The following is a 22,048-nucleotide window of genomic DNA, read 5'->3' on the forward strand; positions in this document are numbered from 1 at the left end:
TGCAGAAGGCTGGTAGAAGCACCAGGTAAGTTTTTTTTTTTTTTTTTTTCATTACAGATTCTATAAGGTAAGTATCCTACTTTTATATATATTTTTTTTTTTTTTGCTTTAAACTAAAAAAATATCAGCTGAACTGTTTCCCAGAGTGGACCGCAGCAGATCAACGGACAAGCAGAACAGAAACATGCTTTCCTATGGTCCTTTTTACATATGTTCATCTTCACCACGTCCAAGTTTGTCCAATGTATTTCACAAAAACACAACCGACATGATTTGTTTTTTCGAAAACTGATACATTGCCATTCACCCAAAAAATAACATGCCTCCGCTCCTGAGAGAATGGAAACTGCGATGGTCTTCTAGAGTGGTAAACTGTATCAGCATATCCAAATACCACTAGTGCTATTTGGATAGCACTAGTGCCTAAAGGTGTCCGTTAATGATATAATTTGCCAAACGATTTTTTACAAATGACTCTTCGTATAAACGATCGGAAGTGATCATTTGGGAGCACTAATGGACAAAAATCTCCTAAAATCGGATCAATTTCATTAATCTGATCGGAGTGATAGTTTTTTTTTTCATTAATGGTCACAGACAATCATTTCCAATCGTTCATAAGAATCGTTCATAAATGATTGTTCAGAAAATTGTTAGTGGCTACCTTTACACAGATTAAATCTTGATTAGCAAGTTTACGACGTTCATGTAGTATGAGGTTCCACAGATTTTTTTATAATTTGAACAGATTGCTCATACTACTGATCAAATTGTCCAATCAAGATTGGATGTGTGCATGCACCTTTAGAGGTGGCGTTGTGGTGCCTGTGTCTCTGGGAGACCTTTTGCTTAGTTTGTTTAGGTAGCTTTCAGGTTCACTTTAAGAAACTGATAAATATGGCACAAAGGCATATATAAGGATGCTCTCACTGTAAACTTGCACAGTGACATTGTTATTAATGAATCTTTCTATTCCTACATGTGCTGTAATTGCTTATGTTCTCACCATACCTGTGTGTGTCTGCAGGTTGTTTAAAGTAAAATATGACTCTAGTTTAGAGAGACCCGTCCATGGAAAATAAAATAGCATATAAATGTTTGATTTCATGGTTTTATTGTGTCATCCTAAGTGTGGATATTTGCTGTTATCAAAGCAGAGGAGTAATTTTTTATTTTTGATCTACAATCCATTAAACAGCCCTCTGGAGCGCTAGCATAATGTATGAGCTGTTCTGCAGGATATGTAAGCAATAAGACTAATTTTCTCCGTTCCCTCAATGGCCTCCTATATTTTATTTCCACTTGCATCAGCATTCCATTTTTTCCTATCTACACACTGTAAAGTTCTTTTCTTTTTTTTTTTTTTTTAACTCATTTTATTTCACAAATACATGATGCAGATTTACTTACAGTTATAACATTTTTGTGTGGTGTATTTGTATCTACATTTTGTAGATGTGTCTATGCGAAAGAGTGCAAGGAAAAATTTGTGAAAAAAGCAGGAATAAAGTATCAGTAATTTTATCAGTATTCTATTATCCACGATAGTAGACTATCTGTAATTTTACAGATACTGTACTATTTGCTATAGTAGAGTATTGCTAATGTCACCAAAATTCTACTAAGGCCCCATGGAAACACAAACCATCCAAGTATATGCCTAACAAGAACCCTCCCCTATCTATGCTTAACAAAAATCCTCATCTACCTATACCTAACAAGAACCCTTCCCTTTCTATGCCTAACAAGAACCCTCTTCTATCTATGCCTAACAACAACCCTCCTCTACCTATTCTTAACAAGAACCCTCCCCTTGCATGCCTTACAAGAACCCTCCTCTACCTGTTCCTAACAAGAACCCTCCCCTTGCATGCCTAACAAAAACCCTCCTCTACCTATGCTTAACAAGAACCCTCCCCTTTCTATGCCTAACAAGAACCCTCTTCTATCTATGCCTAACAAAAACCCTCCTCTACCTATTCCTAACAAGAACCCTCCCCTTGCATGCCTAACAAAAACCCTCCTCTACCTATGCTTGTCACTTGTCTTGGATGCAGGGCATGCATTTTTCAGTCTGACAGAGGCAGTGTATGCCTGTGCGATTAACCATTCAATTGCAACATGTGTTTAGGGATGCGCAGCCTTTCCCCCCACCTTTTCTTAACCTTGTAACTATATAACTATCAGGTTAGCTGCTCCCAGCCCCTCCTCCTGAGTTTCCTGTTTGCATGAAGTAGTAGCAGATTTGCATATGATTTGCATCTGAATTGAATGCGAAGTGTGCAGAAAATCTATTTAGGTGCTGCACACTGAGCTGGTGGTCATTTCAGATGCAGCCTTAGTGGTATGCGCTGGCGTTCTCCTCGCTGTTCACAAAATGTAAGTTGCACTTTTTTTTGCTTAGCTGCTCCCAAGGTTTTAAATTTAGGTTAGGTCACTTGCACGGAGGTTTGCCTCACCATGGCGCAAGTGTCTAGTATAATATACTTTGCATGCAAACCATATTGGAAGCTAAAGTTCCTCCTAGTTTAATAAATGTTAGCACTTGTCTTGGATGCAGGGCATGCATTTTTCAGTCTGACAGAGGCGGTGTATGCCTGTGCGATTAACCATTCAATTGCAACATGTGTTTAGGGATGCGCAGCCCTTCCCCCCACCTTTTCTTAACCTTGTAACTATATAACTATCAGGTTAGCTGCTCCCAGCCCCTCCTCCTGAGTTTCCTGTTTGCATGAAGTAGTAGCAGATTTGCATATGATTTGCATCTGAATTGAATGCGAAGTGTGCAGAAAATCTATTTAGGTGCTGCACACTGAGCTGGTGGTCATTTCAGATGCAGCCTTAGTGGTATGCGCTGGCGTTCTCCTCGCTGTTCACAAAATGTAAGTTGCACTTTTTTTTGCTTAGCTGCTCTCAAGGTTTTAAATTTAGGTTAGGTCACTTGCCCGGAGGTTTGCCTCACCATGGCGCAAGTGTCTAGTATAATATACTTTGCATGCAAACCATATTGGAAGCTAAAGTTCCTCCTAGTTTAATAAATGTTAGCACTTGTCTTGGATGCAGGGCATGCATTTTTCAGTCTGACAGAGGCTGTGTATGCCTGTGCGATTAACCATTCAATTGCAACATGTGTTTAAGGATGCGCAGCCTTTCCCCCCACCTTTTCTTAAGGACTAAGGCTCCGCCCACTTCTGAATTGGCCGTGATTGTGATTATGGATAGAATTGGAATTCCAATTTGAATGCAGTTTCAAGTCAGAATTCAGCATTGAACCCGTGTTCACGAGACGAAATCCGTGATTTCCCGCCGACTTTAGCAGTTAATAGCAAAGCCATGTTAGTAACTCCAAATTTGCATGATATCTTAACCACATAACGACCGCCTTCAGCCGATGGGCAGTGGCAAAGGCTGGGCCTAAACGACCGCAATACGCCCATCGGCAGCGGCTCCTTATGTGCTGGCTGGCAGGGGATCGCGCACTGGTGTGCGCGCGCATCTGCCGGCAATAGGCTCCGCCCACCCGCAACGTCAACCCGACGGCCGTTCGTAAGCGCCGTCGGGTTGTTAACCACTCGATCGCCGCATAGGAAGCATATAATGCGCTTTGTAATGTATACAAAGCGTATTATACAAGCTGCCTCCTGCCCTGGTGGTCCCAGTGATCGAGGGACCACCAGGGCAGGCTGCAGCCACCCTACTACGCATCCAAACACACTGATCCTGCCCCCCCCACCCTCTGATCACCCACAGCACCCCTCAGACCCCCCCTGCCCACCCCCCAGACCCCTGTTTGCACCCAATCACCCCCCTAATCACCCATCAATCACTCCCTGTCACTATCTATCAGCGCTATTTTATAGATTAGGTCCTAAACTGCCCCCTGGGGGCTCCTGTTCTCCCCCCACACCCTCACATCCACCCCAGACCCCCCCCCCCCCCCGTGTACTGTATACATCTATTCTTCCCTGTAAAATCACCTACTGATCACCTGTCAATCACCCATCAATCACCCCCTGTCACCACCTGTCACTGCCACCCATCAGATCAGACCCTAATCTGCCACTTGCGGGCATCTGAGCACCCACCCACACCATCAAATCGCCCGCAGACCCACCCTCAGATCGCCTCCGAAGTGCATTGTTTACATCTGTTCTTCCCTCTAATCACCCACTGATCACCCATCAATCACCACCTGTCACTGCTACCCATCAGATCAGTGCCTAATCTGCCCCTTGGGCAGCCCACACCCTCAGAACGCCCTCAGACACCCCCCCCCCCCGTGTACTGTATACATCTATTCTCCCCTGTAAAATCACCCACTGATCACCTGTCAATAACCTGTCAATTACCCATCAATCCCCCCCTGTCACCACCTGCCACTGCCACCCATCAGATCAGATCCTAACCTGCCCTTTGCGGGCATCTGATCACCCACCCACATGCTCAGATCGCCCATAGACCCACCCTCAGATCACCTCCAAAGTGCATTGTTTACATCTGTTCTTCCCTCTAATCACCCACTGAACACCTATCAATCATCCCCTGTCACTGCTACCCATCAGATCAGACCCCTATCTGCCCCTTGAGCACCCAATCACCCGCCCACACCATCAGAATGCCCTCAGATCCCAGCCCTGATCACCTCGCCAGTGCATTGCTTGCATCTATTCTCCCCTCTAATCACACCCTGATCACCTATCAATCACCCCGTCACCCCCTGTCACCACCTGTCACTGCTACCCATCAGATCCGACCCAAACTGCCCCCTGTGAGCACCCAAACAACCGCCCACACCCTCAGATCACCCTCAGACCCCACCTGAACACCTCTCCAGTGCATTATTTACATCTAATCTAATCACCACCTGAGACACCCATCAATCACCTCCCGTCACCCCCTAGCACTCCTATCCATCAGGTCAAGCCCTAATCTGCCCCCTGCGGGCTTCTGATCACCTGGCCAAACCCTCACCCGCCCCACCGCAGTGACAGAATTTTTTTTCTGATCACTGCTGGTCTCTACGACTTAATTGTGGCTGAGACCAACCATTATGCCACACAATACGCAACCGCCAATCCAAGAAGCTACCATGCCCAGCCTTTTCGGTGGAAACCACTCCAAGTTTCCGTACGTAACATTTTTTGGGACCTTCTCCTAACATGGGTCTAGTCAAAAAGAATGTATTGCGGTCTTATTGGTCTACGCACCCAATACATCACATGCCCATGTTCTGTGCTGCCATGTCCAGGTCATGATTTGAGAACATCCTGCGCTTCCTGCACTTCAGTGCCAATACAACCTGTCATCTAAGAGGCCACCCTGCTTATGACCGGTTCCACAAAATTCGGCCCCTCATAGACCACCGGTCATCAAAATTATTTGCAGATGCTTATACCCCTGAATAGTCATTTTGAGGCATTTGGTTTCCAGACTACTCCTCACGGTTTTGGGCCCTTAAAATGCCAGGGCAGTATAGGAACCCCAAGTGACCCCATTTTAGAAAGAAGACACCCCAAGGTATTCCGTTAGGTGTATGGTGAGTTCATAGAAGATTTTATTTTTTGTCACAAGTTAGTGTAAAATGACACTTTGTGAGGAAAAAAAACAATAAAAATCAATTTCCGCTAACTTGTGACAAAAAAATAAAATCTTCTATGAACTCACCATACTCCTAATGGAATACCTTGGGGTGTCTTCTTTCTAAAATAGGCTCACTTGTGGGGTTCCTATACTGCCCTGGCATTTTAGGGGCCCTAAACCGTGAGTAGTCTTGAAACCAAATGCCTCAAAATGACCTGTGAATAGGACGTTGGGCCCCTTAGCGCACCTAGGCTGCAAAAAAAGTGTCACACGTAGTATTGTCGTACTCAGGAGAAGTAGTATAATGTGTTTTGAAGTGTATTTTTACACATACCCTTGCTGGGTGGGAGAAATATCTCTATAAATGACAATTTTTTGATTTTCTTACACACAATTGCCAATTACAGAGATAATTATACCCACCCAGCATGGGTATGTGTAAAAATACACCACAAAACACATTATACTACTTCTCCTGAGTATGGCGATACCGCATGTGTGACACTTTTTTGCAACCTAGGTGCGCTAAGGGGCCCAACGTCCTATTCACAGGTAATTTTGAGACATTTTGTTTCTAGACTACTCCTCACGGTTTAGGGCCCCTAAAATGCCAGGGCAGTATAGAAACCGCACAAGTGACCCCATTTTAGAAAGAAGACACCCTAAGGTATTCCGTTAGCTGTATGGTGAGTTCATAGAAGATTTTATTTTTTGTCACAAGTTAGTGGAATATGACACTTAGTGGAAATTGATTTTTTTTTTTTCACAAAGTGTCCAACGTCCTATGAGCAACTTTAGGCTTTACAGGGTTGCTTACAATTTAGCACCCCCCAAAATGCCAGGACAGTAAAAAAAAACCACAAATGACCCCATTTTGGAAAGTAGACACCCCAAAGTATTCAGAGAGGAGCATGATGAGTCCGTGGCAGATTTCATTTTTTTTTTTTGTCAGAAGTTAGCAGAAATGGAAACTTTTTTTTATTATTTTTGTTTCAAAGTGTCATTTTCCGCTAACCTGTGACAAAAAATAATATCTTCTATGAACTCACCATGCCTCTCAGTGAATACTTTGGGATGTCTTTTTTCCAAAATGGGGTCATTTGGGGGGTATTTATACTATCCTGGAATTTTAGCACCTCATGAAACCTGACAGGTGTTCAGAAAAGTCAGAGATGCTTCAAAATGGGAAAATTCACTTTTGGCACCATAGTTTGTAAATATTTTTTTTTTATCAAAGACATGTAGTAGAATAAATTTGGACAAAAATGTATATAGAAATTTTACTTTATTTGAAAAATGTCAGCACAGAAAGTTAAAAAAAATCATTTATTTTTTTTTACAAAATTCATGTCTTTTTTGATGAATATAATAAAAACTAAAAATCACAGCAGCAATCAAATAGCACCAAAAGAAAGCTGTATTAGGAACAAGAAAAGGAGGGAAAATTTAATTAGGTGGTAGGTTGTATGACCCGAGTAATAAACCGTTAAAGCTGCAGTGGTCTGAATGGAAAAAAGGCTCTGGTCCTTAAGGGGTGAAAATACTGTGGTCCTTAAGTGGTTAAGAAGAACAGTGGGAACGAGGAAAATATTTTTTTTCAAAAACAGCTTATGGTTTTTGAGAAAATCGATGTTAAAGTTAGAGAAAAAAAGGCGCAATTTAAATGTGGTAAAATGACAGTTACTTTATTAACATACTGTATATATAAATGTAATGTTTATTTCTGTTCATTATTTGAAAAAAAAATTTAAATGGTGTGAGGTCCCCCCTACCAAGCCTTTTTAACCCCTTGTCCCCCATGCTGGCTGGGATAGCTAGAATGTCAGCACAAAATAAACGCAATGTGAGCAACATGTCAGCACAAAATAAACGCAATGTGAGCAACATGTCAGCACAAAATAAACGCAATGTGGGCAACATGTCAACACAAAATAAACGCAATGTGAGCAACATGTCAGCACAAAATAAACGCAATGTGAGCAACATGTCAGCACAAAATAAACGCAATGTCAGCAACATTTCAGCACAAAATAAACGCAATGTCAGCAACATTTCAGCACAAAATAAACGCAATGTGAGAAACATGTCAGCACAAAATAAACGCAATTTGGGCAGCAATTCACCTGGAAAAAAAAAGCATTTACTCACCTGACAGAAGTCTCCTCTCGCTCCTGGCCGGCCTTTGGCGCGCTGCTCCCGGGACCATCTTGCTCCTCCTGCAGTCTCCCGCGCTGACAGGCAGAGCAGGGCTACGGCAAGATGGCGCCCGAAGCCCTGTACTGGAGACACAAATTGTCTCCAGTACAGGGCTTCAGCAGCCATCTTCCCGTAGCCCTGCTCTGCCTGCCGAAGACTATGCAGGCTGGAGCGGGGCTGCGGGCAATGAACTGGCACGGCGTCTATAGACGCCGCAGCCAGTTCATACAGATACGGTGGCCAAAGCTAAAAACGGGACGTTTCCCGGGACCTCATGCAGCCTGGGACATCGCCTCCCAAAGGCGGGACGCATCCCGGGTAAAGCGGGACGTATGGTCACCGTACATTAGATGGCCAGGGCCAGGAAGTGATTATTCGGTGCATGTGGATGCAAACAGGTGAGTTAGTGTATTGTTCCTGCTGCATGTGTTCTCCCTCACTGCTGTGACCCCCCTCACGGCTACGCAATACCCTGCATTGCCCGCCCCTCCTCTAGAAAAGGGCCTGATGGAGACTCAGTTTGACTAGCTTTAGATCTACTTGCATTATTTCTCCAAATGGAATAATTGCCTAGATCAGCACCAAAATGTGTAGGAATATTGAGTTCAAAGCAAAAACCTAAGGAAAAATGTAAGCTTGTAGATATTTAAACATGTGCTTTAATATTCTAAAGCACTGTTCCACAGACAGCTTAAAAAGTTTAAACAAATGCAGCAAACAGTAAAATCCCTCACATCTAACCTACAAGACATAATTTACTTTACTGCTAAACTTTCAGCTACCTGCTCTGGGCAGATGTACAAGCAGGACAGACTTTTCATTCTAATGGCTCTCCTGGGGAACCTAACGCATGGAACGCGGAAAAGGTATGTCCACATTCCATAACTTGAAGCTGCCATCAATGCTGGAGGGGGGAAGCGCTGATGGGGGAGCCTGAGGTGAGGGAGGGGGGAGTGGCATGCTCTCTCAGCCAGGGTTCCCCGGAACTCTAAGGTTCCTTGAGTTCTCTGCAGGGGTTCTGTGGAATCCCCCCCCCCCTCCCCCCATTGTGGGGAAGTATAACAGAGCACACTATATAAAAGAAGTATAAAAGAAGCACTAAATTGGGGCTCAGAATAATAATGAGCACATTCATATATATGCTAGAATAGTAGAATTAAGGGCACTATAATAGGGTGTAGTACAATAAAGAGTACTGTTATAGGGGAGCAACATAATTGTGAGAACTACAATAAGAAACACAAACTAGTACTACTATAATTGGGAACAGTATAAGGAAAAAACATAGAATGGGGCATAAAACAATAAGGCTGTTAAAATAAACAGTCACACCCACTTTTAAAGACCATGCCTCCTGCAAAATAAATGCAGGGGTTCTTTGAGATCCCAAAATTATGTGCAGGATTCATCCAGGGTAAAAAGGTTTAAAGGGAAGGTTCAGGGAGGGTGGGTAAAAAATAAAAATCAAATTCCACTTACCTGGGGCTTCCTCCAGCCCGTGGCAGGCAGGAGGTGCCCTCGCCGCCACTCCGCAGGCTCCCGGTGGCCGACCCGACCTGGCCAGGCCGGCTGCCAGGTCGGGCTCTTCTGCGCTCCAAGGCCCGGAACTTCTGCGTCCCACGCCGACGCTCTGACGTCATCGGACGTCCTCCGGGCTCTACTGCGCAGGCGCAGAACTACTGCGCATGCGCAGTAGACCTCGGAGGACGTCCGATGACGTCAGAGCGCCGGCGTGGGACGCAGAAGTTCCGGGCCTTGGAGCGCAGAAGAGCCCGACCTGGCAGCCGGCCTGGCCAGGTCGGGTCGGCCACCGGAGACCACCGGAAGCCTGCGGAGCGGCGGCGAGGGCACCTCCTGCCTGCCACGGGCTGGAGGAAGCCCCAGGTAAGTGGAATTTGATTTTTATTTTTTACCCACCCTCCCTGAACCTTTCCTTTAAGAGTTGCTGCCTTAACTACAAGCCGACTGCTCCAAGCCAATTGGCGAGAATGCGGCGGCAGTCCCAGGACCACTACTAGTGCATATAACTGTGAACATGCCAGTGTGAGATTGAAGTGTTTCATAGATGGCCAGAAATCACTGGGACATGCTCTGTTAGAGGAAAAGGTGCGATAGGAGAGCTCTGTTAGTGATTGGGGATATTTGATAGGACAAGAGCTAGAGAATGTTCTGGTATGTTCTCTAAAGCTGGAGGGAGAAGGCAGAGAAGCACATGGCAGATACAGAAGCACATGCCACATGTGACAAGATCTGCTGACAGACAGTGTAGCTGCATCCACAGCCATCTAGCACACACAGGTATGTGTTTGCTGTATATGACAAGAATAATTAAATACAGACTTTTATTATCAGACAGGTACAAGACAATGGGGCAGATTTATCAACACAAGTGCATGCAAAATGGAGATAAAACAATTGCAAAAGTGAAACAATTGATGTGTGTGCTGCTTTTTTTTTCTTTTGGTTGTGATAAATCTGCTCCAATCGCCTTTGATTCAGATGGGTAAGTCCAGAGTAGGTGTGCATATACAGTATATTTGTTCTTCCTGCTTAACCCCTTCAGCCCTTAGTGTATTTTCCCCTAATGGACTAGAGCAATTTTCATCTGTCAGCGCTCCTCCCATTCTTTTGCCAATAACTTAATCACTACTAATCACAACAAAATGATTTGTATCTTGTATTTTTTGGCACCAATTAGGCTTTCTTTGGGAGGTACATTCTGCTAAGAATTATTTGATTCTAAATGCATTTTAATTGGAATAATAAGAAAAAAAATGAAAAAATGCACTATTTTTCAGTTTTGGGCCATTATAGTGTTAAAATAAAATGTTCTACTGTGGATAAAAGCCACATATTTTATTTGCCCATTTGTCCCGGTTATTGCAACGTTTAAAAAATTTCCCTAGTATAATGTATGGCACCAATATTTTATTTGGAAATAAAGGTGCATTTTTTCAGTTTTGTGTTCATCACTAATTATAAGCCTGTATATTAAAAATTAACAATAGTATGCCCGCTTGACATAAATAATAAAAAAAAGTTCAGTCCCTAAGGTAACTACTTATATATTTTTTTTAATGTCATTTTTTTCCCCTATACAAAAACAAAATTGGGGTACTATGGGAGGGTGTGGGAGGGAAACGGTAATTATAAAAGTCAGTGTTGGGATTTTTATTAAATAAAAGTGTATTTTGGTGTAATTTACTTTACGTACATGAATCGGAAGTAATGCGTGGCAATGTAACAACAGGAAGATACAATGAATGCAGGCGTCTCATAGACGTCCGCTTTCATTGAATTGGAGACTTAGATTAATGAGTGGAACTGCGTTTCTGTTCATTAATCTGTGGGCTAACGAATGTCGGCAAGCACGCGCGCACAAACAGGCGGGAGCGCGCACAGCTGCGGTAGTGGCGGAGTTGCGTATTTCTACGCCCCTAGACCTAAGATGAAGTTTGCAGGGGTGTAGATATACTGTACCTGATGCAACAACTAGTTAACCACTTCAGCCTAACTGGCCAAAAATTTTCATCCAGTTAGGCTGCGCGCACTCCCGCAGGTCGCGTGCACTCCCGTGGGCCCCCTTGTGCGCGCCCCTGCTGCTGGCCATTAGCCCATCGATCAATGAAAGGGATTATAAATCCCTTTCAATGATCGGACCCCCCCGGAGAAAAGCCGACAGCGTCTCTTCAGACGCTGCGGCTTTTCTGAGCTTCTTCCTTCTTCTTTCTTCTTCCTGGGAGCGATCGCTCCCAGGACTTTTTGACTGTGGCCATCTTGTGGCCAAATAGCAAACTACACCAAAAACACACTTTGTATTAAATAAATACATTTTTAAACATTAAAAATCCGCTATTTACCTCCCACCCCAAAAAATACCCACATACAAGTTTTAATTAAAAAAATAAAATTACAATAAAAAAAAAACATAAATAGTTACCTAAGGGTCTGAACTTTTTAAATATTCATGTCAAAGGAGTATATCAATATGATTTATTAAATTATGGGCTTCTAAATAGGGATGGACGCAAATTGAAAAAATGCACCTTTATTTCCCAATTGAATATCGGCGCCATACATTGTGATAGGGACATAATTTAAATGGTGTAATAAGCGGGACAAATTGGTAAATAAAGTACATAGGTTTTAATTATGGTAGCATGTATTAATTTCAAACTATAATGGCCAAAAGCTGAGGAATAGTGATTTTTTTCCATTTCTTTCTTAATATTCCTGTTAAAATGGATTTACAATAAATTAATTCTCACCAAAATGTATCACCCACAGAAAGCCTAATTGGTGGCGGAAAAAACAAGATATAGATCCATTCATTGTGCCGAGTAGTGATAAAGTTATTAGCAAATGAATGGGAGGTGAAAGTTGCTCAGATGCAAACAAAGTTCAACCCTGTAGGCTGAAGTGGTTAAAATCCTTGTACTCTTATGCAGTCCTGATTTTCTTAATTAATTACCGTTTATTTTGCTGTTGAGCTACTGTAATGAAGAAAAGATAATTTATGGTGTATATACATTTCCAATTTGTATTCGATTGGCCAATTATCTCCCAATTTTACATCTTCATGTAGTATTAGAGATTACCTACTCAATTTGCTCATAGTCATTAACGCCGCACCATGCAAAGCCTCGTCCACCTAATCGAACACACTCGTACCCACTTCGTTACAAGACAAGTTAATTTTGGGACATAATGTTTATTCTCAAGCCTACACATTTTTGCACAGGAAGATCTGCCAAGCAAGCTTGTAACAGAAGTAATTGCTTCTTGGGTGCATACACACACACAATTTTGATTGGCTGAACTTAATTGGCCCCATACTACATGGAGGACCAACATTATGTGTGTGTATATATGCGCCCTTAAATCTGAAAATTATTTATATGAGCCTGGATGCAGTGTCTATTCCTTGCAACTCATAGCTGCAATTTTGGAAGTGTCACCTTGGCCACCACAATGCATGCTGGGAGATGTAGTATATTAATGTGCCTACATCTCCTGTGATTACATTAATGTACTACGTCTTCTACAGTGCATTGCAATGGTAGGGGAGGGGGGGTGGGGACACTTCCATGAGATGTAGTGTAGATGGGACGCAGCCTACAGCAGACAGGGACAGGGATGTGGGTGCTCTGCTCTGCTGTTTGTTGTTTGAGCAGCACTGTTACTTCTCGGTTTTTATTGATTTAAATAAGAGTAAAAAAAAAAATCTTAAAAATACTTCTTTGGCTTTGGTTTGTGTAAAAAAATAGGTTTTATTTACTTTATAGCTCCCCAATGTTACTTTAAATGTGTATTTTAAAAGAAAATGGAAAAAGCGGGTTGCAGGTCGGGTGTGGGTAGCAGGGCTGCGGGTGCGGATCTGAAAAATTGGACCTGCACAGGCCTCTACTGCCAGGTCCTTCTGGAGTATGCTCGTGCAGATGGCAGATGGTGTTAAAAGCTGAGCTGAAGTCCAGGAGGCGGTTTCTGGCATACAAGTCTGGTCTGTCCAGGTGTTCGTTGTTGAGCTTCAGACAGATGTTTAAGGCATTGTCAGTGGACCTATTTGCCCTGTAGGCGAACTGGAATGGTTTCAGAAGTGGCAAGGTGGAGAGCTTCAGGAGGGATAGGACCACTCTCTCCATGGTCTTCATGTTGACTGACGTAAGGCCCACGGGCCTAAAGTTATTGAGGTCTGAAATTACTTGTTTCTTAGGCACAGGGATGATGTTGGACCTTCTCGAAGCATGCAGGAACTTTGCCCTTCTCAAGTGACTTGGTGATGATGTTGAAGAGGATGGGGCCAAGTTGCTGCTACCAGGTTCTCAGGCAGGCTGGAGACATAGCATGAGGACCAGAGGCTTTCCTGGCATTCAGCATTGCCAGATGGTGCCGAACATTGACCTCGCTCACCACGGGAGCAGGTAAGCTTAGTCTTGGAACATTGCCCTCGGCTTAGGGGGGAGGGTGGGGTGGACAGTGCCTGGCTCTCAAATCTGCAATAGAATTTTTTCTTCGCATAGTTCCCTGCTGGGTGGCGCACATTGGGGGGGGGGGGGAGGGGCATGAAGTTGGTGGCAGCCTTAAGGCCTTTCCAGACAGCTCACGAGTTGTTCGAACATAGATACATAGTCACCTAGGTCAAAAAAAGAACATGCGTCCATCAAGTTCAAACTCTTGAAACTCACTGCACCTCAGTCCAGAGGAACGAAAAGCCGTTTAGTCAAAAACTTTTGCTGCAACTGGATCATTTTTGGACCAATTCCTAAAGGGAAATTAGATTACCTAAGTTTTTACCTAGATTTGCCTTCGGTTGGTTCTCTTTATAGTATATTGATAGTCTGGACCAAGCAGTATGCAAACACCAATGCGGCCCAAATAAATGGGTTTTCCATCCTCTCATCGCTGCTGGCCAACAACTGCACTGATACTAAAGATGGTATGTCCTGTATGGACCTATAAAAAAGTTAAAGCAGAATTAATTAATTGTAAAACTTACTGCATTTTCTTCTCTTGCACTTTGTTGTGTGTAGGATCTTAAAGGTGCTCCACAAACTTGTTACCAGTTCACTTATTAACATTTACAGTTCAGCTTACACCTATTAACACGTGGATTTATGTGTTTTAATGTTGTAGGATTTAGCAAACTGTAGAGAACAGCTTGCCATGGAACCACTATATATACTATAAACAAAGAAGCAATATACTGCAGCCTGTTGTGTTCTCCATTGGTGCTGGTTTAATGAGAGGACTGGACCTTGCACTGCGATTTATTCATGCTGTAAAGTTATTCATTTCACGAAGGCCGGGGAAGCACTGTGTCAGCATAATCCATTCACGCAATGCATATTTACCAAGATTTGAGCCTTTATTGTTCCACCAGGCTAATAAAAATACACGGAAACTGGTAATATCGCTTTCAGAGGTCCCTGCAGAGAGGAGAGGCAGCGCTGAGCTGATTTCAGAGTACAATAAGACAGAAGTTTGAGCAGGAGAGTTTTAGGGAAAAACAGTTGAATGTGACCAGAATAAAAAAAAATACACTGAATATACATCTGAAAAAGAAAGAAGCCCTTTCTATATACATGGAAACATCTATATAATTGAATTAAAGGATTATTTGAAATTAAAATAAATCGCCAAACAGAAAAGCAGTTATAACTTTTTGATGAGAACGCCATCTATATTTTTTAACAATTATCTTATATACCAATTTCTCAGATTTTTTTTTTTTTTTTTAACAACCAGTTGCAGAACAATGTGTTAGAATAAGGTGTCAGCAGTGTTTGTTGCCAACTTGCCAGCCTGTGGACTGCTGTATTTTACACAATACTTTATATTGTATTTTGTACTTCATGTTAAGTCTCAGACACACCCTCTTATGCTTGCAGAGCTGTCACAGAATGATGATGCCACCACATCACCCCTCTTCCAAACCTTCTGGAATGTCACTCTCATTTAGTTTAACTGCATCATGGGAGGTTTCAGTGAGACAATATAAGCAAGCCAATACTCTAGTTTACCATATGAAAACAATGTCACATCTGCTAGGAGCACACAAAAATATGGAAAAACCAAAGTACCCAATATTACTGAATTTATTCCTTAACAAGACCTAAGACCCGTTACAATAACTGGCACTACGCCTTTCCCCACACAAACCCCCTCCCCCTACTGCCCCTGTCGCTGCCGCCACATCGCCCACAGGTCAGCGTGCATGCAGATGTCCGCCCCCCTCACCCCATCCTGCTGTCCCAATGTCCACCTGCATGCCAAGGCATGATAAGCCAAACGCAAGGACACGGACAAAGGGGGACACGGGGATTATTATAGAGGATGACTGTGATTGGTTTCCAGAGAGACAAAGTTAATATTGCAAAATCTAGTGGGTACGCTGATATACCCTGGCACTTATTATTCATGATTAATAGCAAAAAATAAGAGCAACATCCTTAAGTTTATTCACGATTTACATAGTACATATACAAATCAGAATCTTACATGACATTTTTTTGCAAGAATCATAAGAAAGTGTCTTTCCATAAATTCCATAAAGTTAAAAGAAAAAATTTCTGATGTTAGTTTTGCGGCCATAATACTCCTTCCTCAGAGGCCACATATGGCAATGGATATACACCATACAGCCCAAAAATACATCACCACATCAATTTCAGGATCTTCTCAAAAAATTTGCATATTGTGATAAAGTTCATTATTTTCTGTAATGTACTGATAAACATTAGACTTTCATATATTTTAGATTCAAATACACACAACTGAAGTAGTTCAAGCCTTTTATTGTTTTAATATTGATGATTTTGGCATACAGCTCATGAAAACCCAAAATTCCTATCTCAAAAAATTAGCATATTTCATCCAACCAATAAAAGAAAAGTGTGTTTAAAACAAAAAAGAAGCCAACCTTCAAATAATTATGTTCAGTTATGCACTTAATACTTGGTCGGGAATCCTTTTGCAGAAATGACTGCTTCAATGCGGCGTGGCATGGAGGCAATCAGCCTGTGGCACTGCTCAGGTGTTATGGAGGCCCAGGATGCTTCGATAGCGTCCTTAACCCATTCGCGTTCCGTCGTTTTCACTTGAGCAATGTTTACCTCCCATTGATTAGCCTATAACTTTATCACTACTTATTACAATGAACTGATCTATATCTTGTTTTTTCCGCCACCAATTAGGCTTTCTTTGGGGGGTACATTTTGCTAAGAGCCACTTTACTGTAAATGCATTTTAACAGGACGAATAAGAAAAAAACGGAAAAAATCATTATTTCTCAGTTTTCAGCCATTATAGTTTTAAAATAATACATGCCTCCATAATTAAAACTCATGTTTTATATTTGCCCATATGTCCCGGTTATTACACCGTTAAATTATGTCCCTATCACAATGTATGGCGACAATATTTTATTTGGAAATAAAGGTGCATTTTTCCCGTTTTGCATCTATCACTATTTACAAGTTTAAAATAAAAAAAAATATAGAAATATTTCATCTTTACATTGATATTGAAAAAGTTTAGACCCTTAGGTAAATATTTACATGTTTGTTTGTTTTTTATTGTAATGGTTTTTTTTTATATTAAACATTTTGTGTGGGTATTTTTGGGAGGGTGGGATGGAAACTATAGGTTTTTAATGTAAATGTATGTTGATTTTTTTTTTAGTTTTAGTTGTAGTTTTACTTTTTGGCCACAAGATGGCGGCCATGAGTTTGTTTACATGATGTCACTCTAAGTGTAACACGCTTAGAGTGACGCATGGGGGAGGCGACAGCCAGAAAAAGCACAGCTTCCGCCCGAGAGAAGCTGTCGCTTTTTCAGCGGGGGAGAGCAATCAGTGATCGGGCACCATAGCCCGATTTACTGATTGCCTGGCTAACAAACCGCGGGCCGGGAGCGCGCGTGCACGCACGCGATCGGCCGCGGGAGCGCGCGGTAGCGCGCATGGTTCCTGGACGTAGTTTCTACGTCCAGGAACCAATATAGGTTAAGCTCATCCAGAGTGTTGGGTCTTGCGTCTCTCAACTTTCTCTTCACAATATCACACAGATTCTCTATGGGGTTTAGGTCAGGAGAGTTGGCAGGCCAATTGAGCACAGTAATACCATGGTCAGTAAACCATTTACCAGTAGTTTTGACACTGTGAGCAGGTGCCAGGTCGTGCTGAAAAATAAAATCTTCATCTCCATAAAGCTTTTCAGCAGATGGAAGCATGAAGTGCTCCAAAATCTCCTGATAGCTAGCTGCATTGACCCTGCCCTTGATAAAACATAGTGGACCAACACCAGCAGCTGACATGGCACCCCAGACTATCACTGACTGTGGGTACTAGACACTGGACACTCTCTCCAGTCTTCCTCCAGACTCTGGCACCTTGATTTCCGAATGACATGTAAAAGTTGCTTTCATCCGATAAAAGTACTTTGGACCACTGAGCAACAGTCCAGTGCTCCTTCTCTGTAGCCCAGGTCAGGCGATTCTGCCGCTGTTTCTGGTTCAAAAGTGAGTTCATGCTTCCATCTGCTGAAAAGCTTTACGGAGATGAAGATTTCATTTTTCAGCACGACCTGGCACCTGCTCACAGTGCCAAAACCACTGGTAAATGGTTTACTGACCATGGTATTACTGTGCTCAATTGGCCTGCCAACTCTCCTGACCTAAACCCCATAGAAAATCTGTGGGATATTCGGAAGAGAAAGTTGAGAGACGCAAGACCCAACACTCTGGATGTGCTTAAGGATGCTATCGAAGCATCCTGGGCCTCCATAACACCTGAGCAGTGCCACAGGCTGATTGCCTCCATGCCATGCCGCATTGAAGCAGTCATTTCTGCAAAAGGATTCCCAACCAAGTATTGAGTGCATAACTGAACATAATTATTTGAAGGTTGACTTCTTTTTTGTTTTAAAAACACTTTTCTTTTATTGGTCGGATAATATATGCTAATTTTTTGAGATAGGAATTTTGGGTTTTCATGAGCCGCATGCCAAAATCATCAATATTAAAACAATAAAAGGCTTGAACTACTTCAGTTGTGTGTATTTGAATCTAAAATATATGAAAGTCTAATGTTTATCAGTACATTACAGAAAATAATGAACTTTATCACAATATGCTAATTTTTTGAGAAGATCCTGTATATCTTACATGAAAAAATAAACAGCCAAAGAGAACCATCAGCTGGTTTATTTTATTTAAAATTTTATTATAAGTTATCTCTCTCTCTCTCTCTCTTTGGCTAAGACAAAGGAGCTCAGTGAAGACCTGCGGCTGCACATTGTGGCTGCTCACAAGTCAAAAAAAGGTCTACAAGGCCATTTCTAAATGTTTTCAAGTTCCAGTGGCTACAGTGCAAAGTATTATTAAAAAATACAAGATGGTCCACACTAAGGAAAAATCTCAGAGGACATGGTCGGAAGACAAAAGTGACACCTGATAGTACGAGAGGTGAAAAATAATCCAAGGATCACCACCAAGGCCATCCTGGTGAATCTGGGCTCTGCTGGTGGCAATGTCACAAGGCAGACAATCCAACGGACACTGCACACTGCTGGGTTTCACGGATGCAGACTAAGGAGGACACCACTTCTCCAGAAAAGGCACACAAAAGCTCGTTTGGCCTTTGCAAATGCTCATCTGTACAAAGAAAACAGTCTTCTGTGTTATTGTCAGATGAAACAAAAATTGAATTGTTGGTCTCAATAATGTTTCCTTCATTTGGAGTAAACAAGGAAAAGCCTTTACCCAAAGAACACCATCCCCACTGTCAAACATGGTGGTGGGAACCTAATGTTTTGGGTGTGTTTTTCAGCCAATGGACCAGGGATCCTAATCACAGTAAAAACGGCAGCAAGAAAAAAGCGCAGTACATGAGGATTCTCAACTAAAAACATCAGGCAGTCTGCAGAGAAACTTGGCCTTGGGCACCAGTGGACATTTCAGCAAGACAATGACCCAAAACACACAGCAAAAGCGGTGAAGAAATGGTTACCAGACAACAACATTAACATTTTGGGAGTGCCCCAGCCAGAGTCCTGACTTGAATCCAATGTGAATCTGTGGAGGGAGCGAAAGATCAGGGTGATGGCAAGAAGACCCTCCAACTTAAAGATTTGGAGCTCATTGCTAAAGATGAATGGTCAAAAATACCCGTGGAGACATGCAAAAAGCTGGTCTGCAATTATAGGAAGCCTTGGATTGCTGTAATAGCCAATAAAGGCTTGTCTATTGGTTGATTATTGAGAAGGGTATGAATAATTTTGGACAGGACACAAAAAAATTACTTGCTGGTCGAGTAAAATTAACTGTAAGTCAAAATTTGCCAGGGGTATGAATAATTATAGGAAGCACTATATATATATATGTGTGTATGTGTGTGTGTGTATATAGATATATATCAAAGACCAGGGTCTGTGCACGTGGGCAACACATACACAAACTATGCATGCCCGGTTTACAAACTTCATTTTAGTCACAGTTTATTTTAGTTTCATTTCATTTTAATCACCAAATTTCATTTAATTTTAGGCACAAAATCCTGCTCAATTAAATTCAATCAATTTTGCTTAGTAAAATATGTAAGTACACATTTGCTAAACTAAAAAAAAACTTTCCTAAGAAAGAAGGTATTTGCATGTATTCAGCTTAATGTGAACAAGGTGAAATTTCACAATGCATCAATAAGGAAACGTAAAGATGCATCCTATTCATTTCACAGAGCCACATAATCCAGCAGTCTGCAGACAGCTGTTTTGGGCTGTTTCGAGCTGTTTTGATCTTCATCGGTGCAAGCTATGAATTGATATGGCTCTATGGCCAGGATTAACCTCCTGGGCGATAATCCCGAGCTGAGCTGAGGAGTTCTCAGGCCCTGGTGGGCCGATTTGCATAATTTTTTTTGTTACACGCAGCTAGCACTTTGCTAGCTGCGTGTAACTTATGATCGCCACCGATCCGTCGCTCGCCGCCGTGCCGCGCAGCCCCCCCCCTCCCCTCCCCCTTGCGCAGCCTGGCCAATCAGTGCCAGGCAGCGCTGAGGGGTGGATCGGGACTCTCTCTGACGTCACGACGTCCATGACGTCGGTGACGTCATCCTGCCCGGTCGCCATGGCGACCGGGGAAGCCCAGCAGGAAATCCCGTTCTGAACGGGATTTCCTGCTTACTTTGATCGCCGAAGGCGATCGGAGTGGGTGGGGGGATGCCGCTGTGCAGCGGCTATCATGTAGCGAGCCCAGGGCTTGCTACATGATTTAAAAAATAAAAAATTAATAAAAAAGTGCTGCGCCCCCTCCTGGGCGATCTAATTGTATCGCCCAAAGGGTTAAAAAGAGTGATGTTGTACAATATCCAATTAAGATATGAAGAACCAGCACACTAGGATTTTGTTGAGGACTTAAAGGAACTGAAGTGCCATCCCATGGGAAAAGTAATGCTATGTACAATTTTGATTGCCTAACACAGGTTATTTACAAGTATTCTGCTTCAAATGAGCAGCAAGTAACTTCCGCAATGCATCAGTTTAGAATTGTGAGTGAATAAACAAATAATTCTTTATATCCATGAAAAGTAGGCTTGATTGAGATGGCTGATCATACCCACACTCTTCTCTTTGTATGTGATCATAAGGTGCTGAATGTTGTTCTTTAATAGAAATTCTGTATCTATAACCCATTTATCAGATAAAGGAAAATCAGAAAAGAAGGAACCTCTAAAACCATTTTAGTTTTTTTTCAGTTGCATTCAATCCCAAAGGTACATACTAACCAGAAAGCTCATAGTGAACCAGAACTCATTGGAGTGTGTGTCATTGGAGTGTGTAAGGGGCTACAATGGTCCTAACAATGGTTAATTTGCATATATTCAGCAGTGATCAACCTGAATTATCGCAAATTCTTTCTGTTTTAAGAAAGCAAACATTTGTTTTCCATTCAATCCCTAAAAGCCAGTATACAGAGTGTTCTCGGCTGAGGCAGCCAGTCAGGGCCATTTCTGTTGAGAATCTATCCCTCCTTTTTGTCTTGGAATTTGCTATACATTTTGTATCATGTTACATTTGTCACTGTTATGTACATCTATTATGTATTATGTACCAATCTTGATATATTGTGTATGCCATTGTTTGTATTATTATGTGCCCTATGTTTACTTATTACTATGTACAGTGTCATGTAATATGTTGAGTCTTTATAAACCAAAAACATTAATAAATCTAGAGTTAATGAAGGTTAAGAGCTGCCTAGGTCACTTTAGTGATATGGCATGCTGGATAATTAAGCAACAATAGTCTAAGTGCATTGTTCCCCTCCTTACCCTACCCATGGAACTCACTCTATCATGTCCAAGCTTTTGTTCTCCTCTCCTGTCCAAGGAAAATAAAAGTTTAGAAAAACAGATCCGATCTGCAACGGACCAGTGTGGACCTAGCCTTAGTTCAGTTTTAGCAGGAGACGCAAACTGTGCCAAAATTGTGCGTGTTTACTCTCCCATACGTATGGAGTGGCTTATATGCAGCAGAACTCATGGAGAAGCATGTGACTAGTTTGACAAGTGGTGGATTTATAAGGTTCTGATTTGATGTGATCACTTTCTGCTTTAGCTTACACAGAAATTGAGGTTATCCATGACTGTGGTCGGCAAATCCGAGCCTCACGAATCTTGATTAAATTATTAAAAGCGTTATGGCACAATTCTATTTCAGACATTTTTTAGAAAGGCCAATATTATGGAGGGATTTTCGGTTATGGCCAAAATATATTG

The 22,048-nt window shown here is 42.2% G+C and overlaps 1 long non-coding RNA gene across 2 annotated transcripts in view; it reads left to right on the top strand.

The window, feature by feature from the left end:
* Nucleotides 1–22,048, top strand: part of LOC137522576 (uncharacterized) — a 36,799-nt gene that overhangs the window by 9,040 nt on the left and 5,711 nt on the right. The window contains exon 4 of one of the 2 annotated variants that reach the window (XR_011022342.1): nucleotides 13,490–13,530. The exons of the other annotated variant lie outside the window; for it this stretch is intronic. This is a non-coding gene — a long non-coding RNA (uncharacterized lncRNA). Of the gene's footprint in view, nucleotides 1–13,489; nucleotides 13,531–22,048 lie in introns of those variants that run through there. 2 annotated transcript variants of the gene reach the window in all.

This window comes from Hyperolius riggenbachi, chromosome 6, assembly GCF_040937935.1.
Source record: "Hyperolius riggenbachi isolate aHypRig1 chromosome 6, aHypRig1.pri, whole genome shotgun sequence".
Classification (NCBI taxonomy): Eukaryota; Metazoa; Chordata; class Amphibia; order Anura; family Hyperoliidae; genus Hyperolius; species Hyperolius riggenbachi.